The sequence below is a fragment of the Benincasa hispida genome, chromosome 7 (genome assembly GCF_009727055.1).
Source record: "Benincasa hispida cultivar B227 chromosome 7, ASM972705v1, whole genome shotgun sequence".
Taxonomy (NCBI): Eukaryota; Viridiplantae; Streptophyta; class Magnoliopsida; order Cucurbitales; family Cucurbitaceae; genus Benincasa; species Benincasa hispida.
The window spans coordinates 35,641,800-35,647,873 of NC_052355.1; the positions used below are offsets into that span (position 1 = coordinate 35,641,800).

The following is a 6,074-nucleotide window of genomic DNA, read 5'->3' on the forward strand; positions in this document are numbered from 1 at the left end:
ATTACGGTGTTTGCGAGCTGCTAGCTTGACTATGCGTTGGACCGTTGTTTTGCGGGAAAAATCTAGGTGGCCCTTTTTTTTGCGCCATTGGTTGGAAGTTTTGTTGTTGATTTTTCCACGCAAAATTTGGATGGTTTCTCCACTCGAGGTTGATAGGGATTGTTCTTTATGAAGCACACTGACTGCGGATTTTCTGGGCATTCTTCCATCGAATGAGCATCTCCACAGATGACACAACTTGCGGTTGTTTGAGCAATTGCGCTAACCTGCCCTTTCTTCGCTCCCGTGCTATTAATTGCGATGCCTTGTATCAAACTCATCATCACAGTCATTTGATTCTGTAGGGATGCGATGGCCCCATAGTTTACATCACTGTCTTTAATTCTTAATTTCTAATCGCTTTCCCGCCAATCCTCGTGATTTTTTGAAATGGGATCAAGTATACTCTTTGCCTCCTCATATGTTTTGTCAAGCAGACCACCAGCTGTTGCTGCATTGGCAGCGGTCTGCGAAGCAAGGTTCAGTCCTTGATAAAAGATCTCCATTTGCAAGCAGTCTGTAAGCCATTATGTGGATAGTCTCTTACCAGCCTCTTGAACCTCGCCCAGGCATCACTGAACGATTCGTCATCTTTTTGTTCAAAATTTGTTATTAATTTCCTTCTCCTGGTACTCCCAGTTGGTGAGAAATATTTCTTCATAAACTTTTCGATGACTTATTCCCACGAGGTTATCTCCCCCAGTTCGAGAGAATACACCAATTTTCTTGCTTGATCGCATAAGAAAAATGGGAACAGAGTGAGTCGAACTTCCTCAGTGGAGATATTCGGGAACACAAAAGTATTGCAGATTTCTATAAAGCTCTGGAGGTGAGCGTGCGGGTCCTCGCCACGCCTTCCTCCAAATTGCAAAGCAGCCTAGATCATCTGCAACATTACCGGCTTCATTTCAAACCTCAATTCGTTTAATGCTAGCCTCATGATTCCTGGAGAGAAATCGTAGAGGTTAGGTGATGCATAGTCCCGAATGGGTCTATTGTGGTCATTTGCTAAAAGGATGGGGTTGGCCATTATATTATTCGCATTTGCGGCCCTTGCTTCTGGTTGTTCCGCCATTCTAGGGGTTCTGTCTTGTTGTTGGCGGTTGTCTCTCAGTCTTCGTCGAAATGTCCTCCCAATCTCTGGATTATAATTCGCTAGAGATTGAGAGCTGCAAAGAAATCAGAAAAATTACCGTTAGCACATTGATTTGCCGAAGTCCTCGGCAACAGCGCCAAAAACTTGATGCATTATTTTATGAAGTGAAAATATGGAATGAAATGCGGTGATGGAAATGCGTTGAGCAAAAATTTTTCTCAGTGGAATCCAAATATAAACCCCACTGAGTTTCCTAGTAAGTCCAGGGTCGAACTCAGGGACTTGGGAAAACAATATACAGTGGTAATTTCTCAGAAAACTTTGCGGTAACCAAATAAATCAATAGTTTTTTGGGTTGTTGTTTGCGGTGATAAAATAAATAAATGCGGCAAATTTGAGAAAAGCTTGATTATGCGATAGTGCATTGAGTATGCGGAGGAACAGGTTGAGAAGGTCTTTAGCTAGCGTTTCCTGGGGATGCGTCAAACTATGCGATCATGCTACACTCATGCAACAGCAAATCATTTTCCAATGCAAATGCGGTGCTCCTAAGTCTAGGACATATGTGTTGAATGCATGTCCATATAGCTTATTCCTAAGTCTCTACTCTTTTCCTATGCGATGATACAAGATGCACACAAAGACACGGTGACTACACACAATCATATCCTATCTCTAGGATGCATGCAATGCGTTAATAGCAGACAATGCTTATTCCTAAGCTCCTGTCTCTTGATTATGCATTTTAATCTGACTCTCCCGAGCCTCAATTCTAACTTGACTTTTCTGAGCCTAGACCCTGTCCTTAGACTAGCCTCCCGATTATCTTTAATGGACGAATGAAGCATGCATAATCCAAGATAATCGCATAGAGTGAATATCCCCAGTTAAGCTAGCTAAGTAATTCTCAACCCATTCGACAGATTTAGCTACTCATGCATAATAAACAGAGAGTGAACAGATATAAAGAAGTAAATTCTATTTCTATAGATAAGTTTGAATACAAAATAACAATGGAAGTTAAGGATAGAGAGCCTGGTAACAATCCCTTGCTTCCCAAGGCCTTTACACTGTCAACTCTATTCTGTTCAAAAGATATTCCTGCTTCCTTAGAAACTGGCCCTCTCTCTGATCTTGAAGCTTTCGGCACTCTCCCAAGTTCACCGGAACGATCTATCGACACAATCTCGCCTCTCTCGCTTCCACCTTAAAATAAAAGAAAATCTAAGAACAAGGCTAAACTATCTAAGGGAAAATTCTCTAACTCTCCGAACTCCTCTTCTGAAGGTTGCCTTTGGTATTTATAGAGCCTTCGGGGTGAAATTCTTCTCTCTTATGATTGCACAGATGGGATGGCTTTAATTATCTGACTGATGCGTCAAATATTTGTCATCGAAAACTGAGTGTACTTGTTATCGTTAGCAGCTTGTCAACTTAATTCGGATTCGACCGTCATCAGCTTTCTGTCCCATCGTGATTAATAATGCTTTTCACCTAAATGCACCCACTAAGTTGCACCGGCTCTATGCGGCAATCCTTCTTGAGCAGATGTTTGCGAGCACAAATCATCGTAAAGCCTTGCGGTAATGCTGCACTCGACCATTGATTTCTTGTGATCGCGCTTTCCGCCTTGCGTCAATGCATATTCTGCATAAAAATACAAAAATTAACTGTTTCTATGCGATGAACGCATGCCACCGTAATGTTATGAACTTAATGCTTTTTAGACGCAATCTAACATATTTGATCAACGCAAACCTTCATTGTTTAATAACTTAGCACTGTAATAACGTGCATTTCTGCCTGTTATCAACCAACCACTTACCCTCCTAGGCAGTTAGTTGTTGCTGACTTTACTCATAGACAAGTGTTGCATCCGCCTATAGACAGGCGTTGCTACAACTTCACACTAAGAAAATAAGGTTTTCTCATAACACTCACGCTACGCACACCTCCCGGTGGTTTGCTACATGCTTCATATTCCTATGTCGCATGATTAAGTGTGTGATACTCTCACAATCTCGCTAAGTGATGCAATGAAGATTAAGGATGCTAAGTAAATGAAGATGGAGATAGAATCGAAGGAAATATAGAAATACATTGATCACAAATGTATTAATTTCTTAAGCCAAAATGTAATACAATACAATATAAGAAAAGAAGAGAAATGGAAAAGGCTAGCTAGAAGCAATGTCTTGCTTCCAGCATATGTGTGTCAAGGCTGCCGGTGGTGCCATGGAAGGACGGTGAGGCTGACTCTCTCGAGATCTCCATCGAAGGCTCCAGTCGTCACTCGGAATGGATGAAGGAGATGAAGAACTCTCAAACTTTCTTCTAACGCATTTTTCTGGATCACAAAGATCCACTCGATGACCGAAACTTGGTTGTTTTGAAGTTATGCTCAGCGGCTTCTATTTATAAAGCTTGATCGCCGACAGCATTAATAGACCTGCTCTGATTTTGACATTCGTGGCACATTGGTCCTTTTCTGAATCTTTGCTGCTAACGGCATGGTAGGTGAAATGTCAACATCATCTTTTTATTTTCTCGAGATATGCGTTGATGCTTCCATTCCACCAACCTTGCGGTAATCCTGCTATTATGGTTATCATCGTGTAGCCGCAATCTTGAAATGACCGCATTCACTTGATTACCGCAACTTCTACACGATGACCGCAATCGCTTGACAATCACAACTCCTATGCGATGGATGCATATGGTTGATTACCGCAACACCCATGCATTGAACGTATGCATCCCTTTGCGATGGAGAATTTCTTCGTATGTGATCGTCTATGCGATAGCCCGGCTTCCGCATCTGCGTCCGATTCCTGCGTTAGCTACAAAAATAGATAATTGAACGCATAATAATGCATAATAGTGGGTTAACCGAGATTCTTAATGTTGAACGATGCAAACTCCTTTTCTCCTGAATTCCTAACATAATTGTCGTATATTCTACTTAACAACCCTCATAATTCTAAATAAAAAGCCTAAAATGAGGTGCATTTCTGCCCGTCATCACACCCCCAAACTTAGAATCATGCTTGTCCTCAAGCATGCGTTATAATAAAAAAATTCTTAACTCACCCTCCGGCTTTGCTTTGCGATGACTAGCCTCTCAGAATATAATTACCCATACCACTGACCATGGTCGCAATGCTCTCCTCAACTTCAGCTATTTCTTCAAAAAGATATTTTCTAAGTTTAAATCTGGCAAGCCTTTGCTCAAAAACTTTTTATTCATTCACTGCAACTTTGCGTTTAGCTTTTGAGAATGCGTTCGTTCAAAATACTTCAAAAAAAAAAAAAAATTGCGATTACTTATTCGAATGCGGCATTGAATCTGGTTACACTCTTCGTTTTGGCTTACCCCCACGTATGTCATGCGGGCATCCAACTTTGGTTGCGTTCCATATTTATCTCAACTCTTGTCTTGCTTAATTTGGCTTGCACCCGACAAAGGAGTTGCGCTTATGCGTTGATCTTGACGACTTACTTTCGTTTTGGCTTGCCCCCACGTGTGTTATGCGGACATCCAACTACGGGTAAGTGCCTTTCCCCATTGCGGACATCCATAATTTTTTTATTATTTTTTTTTAGAAATGATCACAATGTAATGAACGTAATTCTCCAGGATCGCTGCCACCCCCAAACTTAAAGGTTGGCAGCACCTTCACCGCAAAGCTAAAAACAAAATCAACAGGAATGCGGTAATAAATGTTTAAGCTAAGGTTTGCACATAATAAATCTTAAGACTTTCAAATTTTGAAGAAGCTATTAAAAGTAGGGAGCGCCTTGTGATGAGTAGTTAGCAAATGCGATGAATTATACGTACCATCATAGATGAATCACAAAGGAACACAATCAGACAAGGAGAATTTCAAAAAGATAATGCATAAAGGATAACAAGAAAGAACCTTAGGCGGAATAATGCATGCGGCCACCTTGTTGCGCCGCCTCTATGCGGCCACCTTCTCAAGCAGATTTTCGAACACAAACGATCGCATAGCCTTGCGATCGCAATCTTTTATGCGTTCGGACATTAATTTCTTTAGATCGCATTTCCGCCTTGCGTCAACTCATTTTCCTGCACAAAAATACATAAGTTAACTGTTTTAATGCTATGGATGCATGCGATCGCAATGTTGTGAACTTAATGCTTTTGGACGCAATATTGTATATTTTTATCATCGCAATCCTACATTGTTTTATGACTTTGCATTGTAATAATGTGCATTTCTACCCATTATCACACCCCCAAATTTAAACAATGCTTGTCCTTAAGCATAAGCTAAAGATTTCCTTTAGAAAGTCGACCGTGTTCTCTTTCCTAGATTTCTCGAGGATGCCTTATTCAAATCCTATACACCAAAATTTCCTTAATTCTTATCCAGGTCTCTTCTTAAAATATTTCTAAAATTTAGGGACCGCAAGTTTAACCTTCAAAAAGACTTTACTAGATTCCAGGGCACGCATGATTTATTTCATAAAAAAAAATTTTCACTGGGGTATTTTCAAATGATTTTTTTTATCCTTGCGTATTTTAGACTTTTTTTTTCTATGACCTTGCGCTGATCCAAGTGCCTAGCCTTCGTTTTAGCTTGTCCCCACGTGTGTCATGCGGACATCCAACTATGAGCAAGGTGTTCTTTCTCAGTCTAAACTCATGCCCATTTGGCAGCGGAGTTGCAATCATTTATTTATGCGTTGATCACGATTCCTACCTTCGTTTTGGCTTGCCCCCATGTGTGTCATGCGGACATCCAACTACGAGTAGGATCCGATCGCAACGTTATGAATTTTTTTTTCTTTTGTAAGATAAAAAATAGCAAGGTCGAAAATGAATACTGCACCCCCAAATTTAAAATATGACAATGTCCTCATTGCTAAAAGATTGAAAGAAGTCATGCGATGCTCTTAAGAAGTTTTGTAAAGG

The 6,074-nt window shown here is 40.6% G+C and overlaps 1 non-coding gene across 1 annotated transcript; it reads left to right on the forward strand.

Moving 5' to 3' along the window:
• Nucleotides 1-560: 560 nt before the first annotated feature.
• On the forward strand, nt 561-667 carry LOC120082306. The gene has a single exon (XR_005483137.1). It is a non-coding gene; the product is annotated as a small nucleolar RNA R71 (small nucleolar RNA).
• The last annotated feature ends 5,407 nt before the right edge of the window (nt 668-6,074 follow it).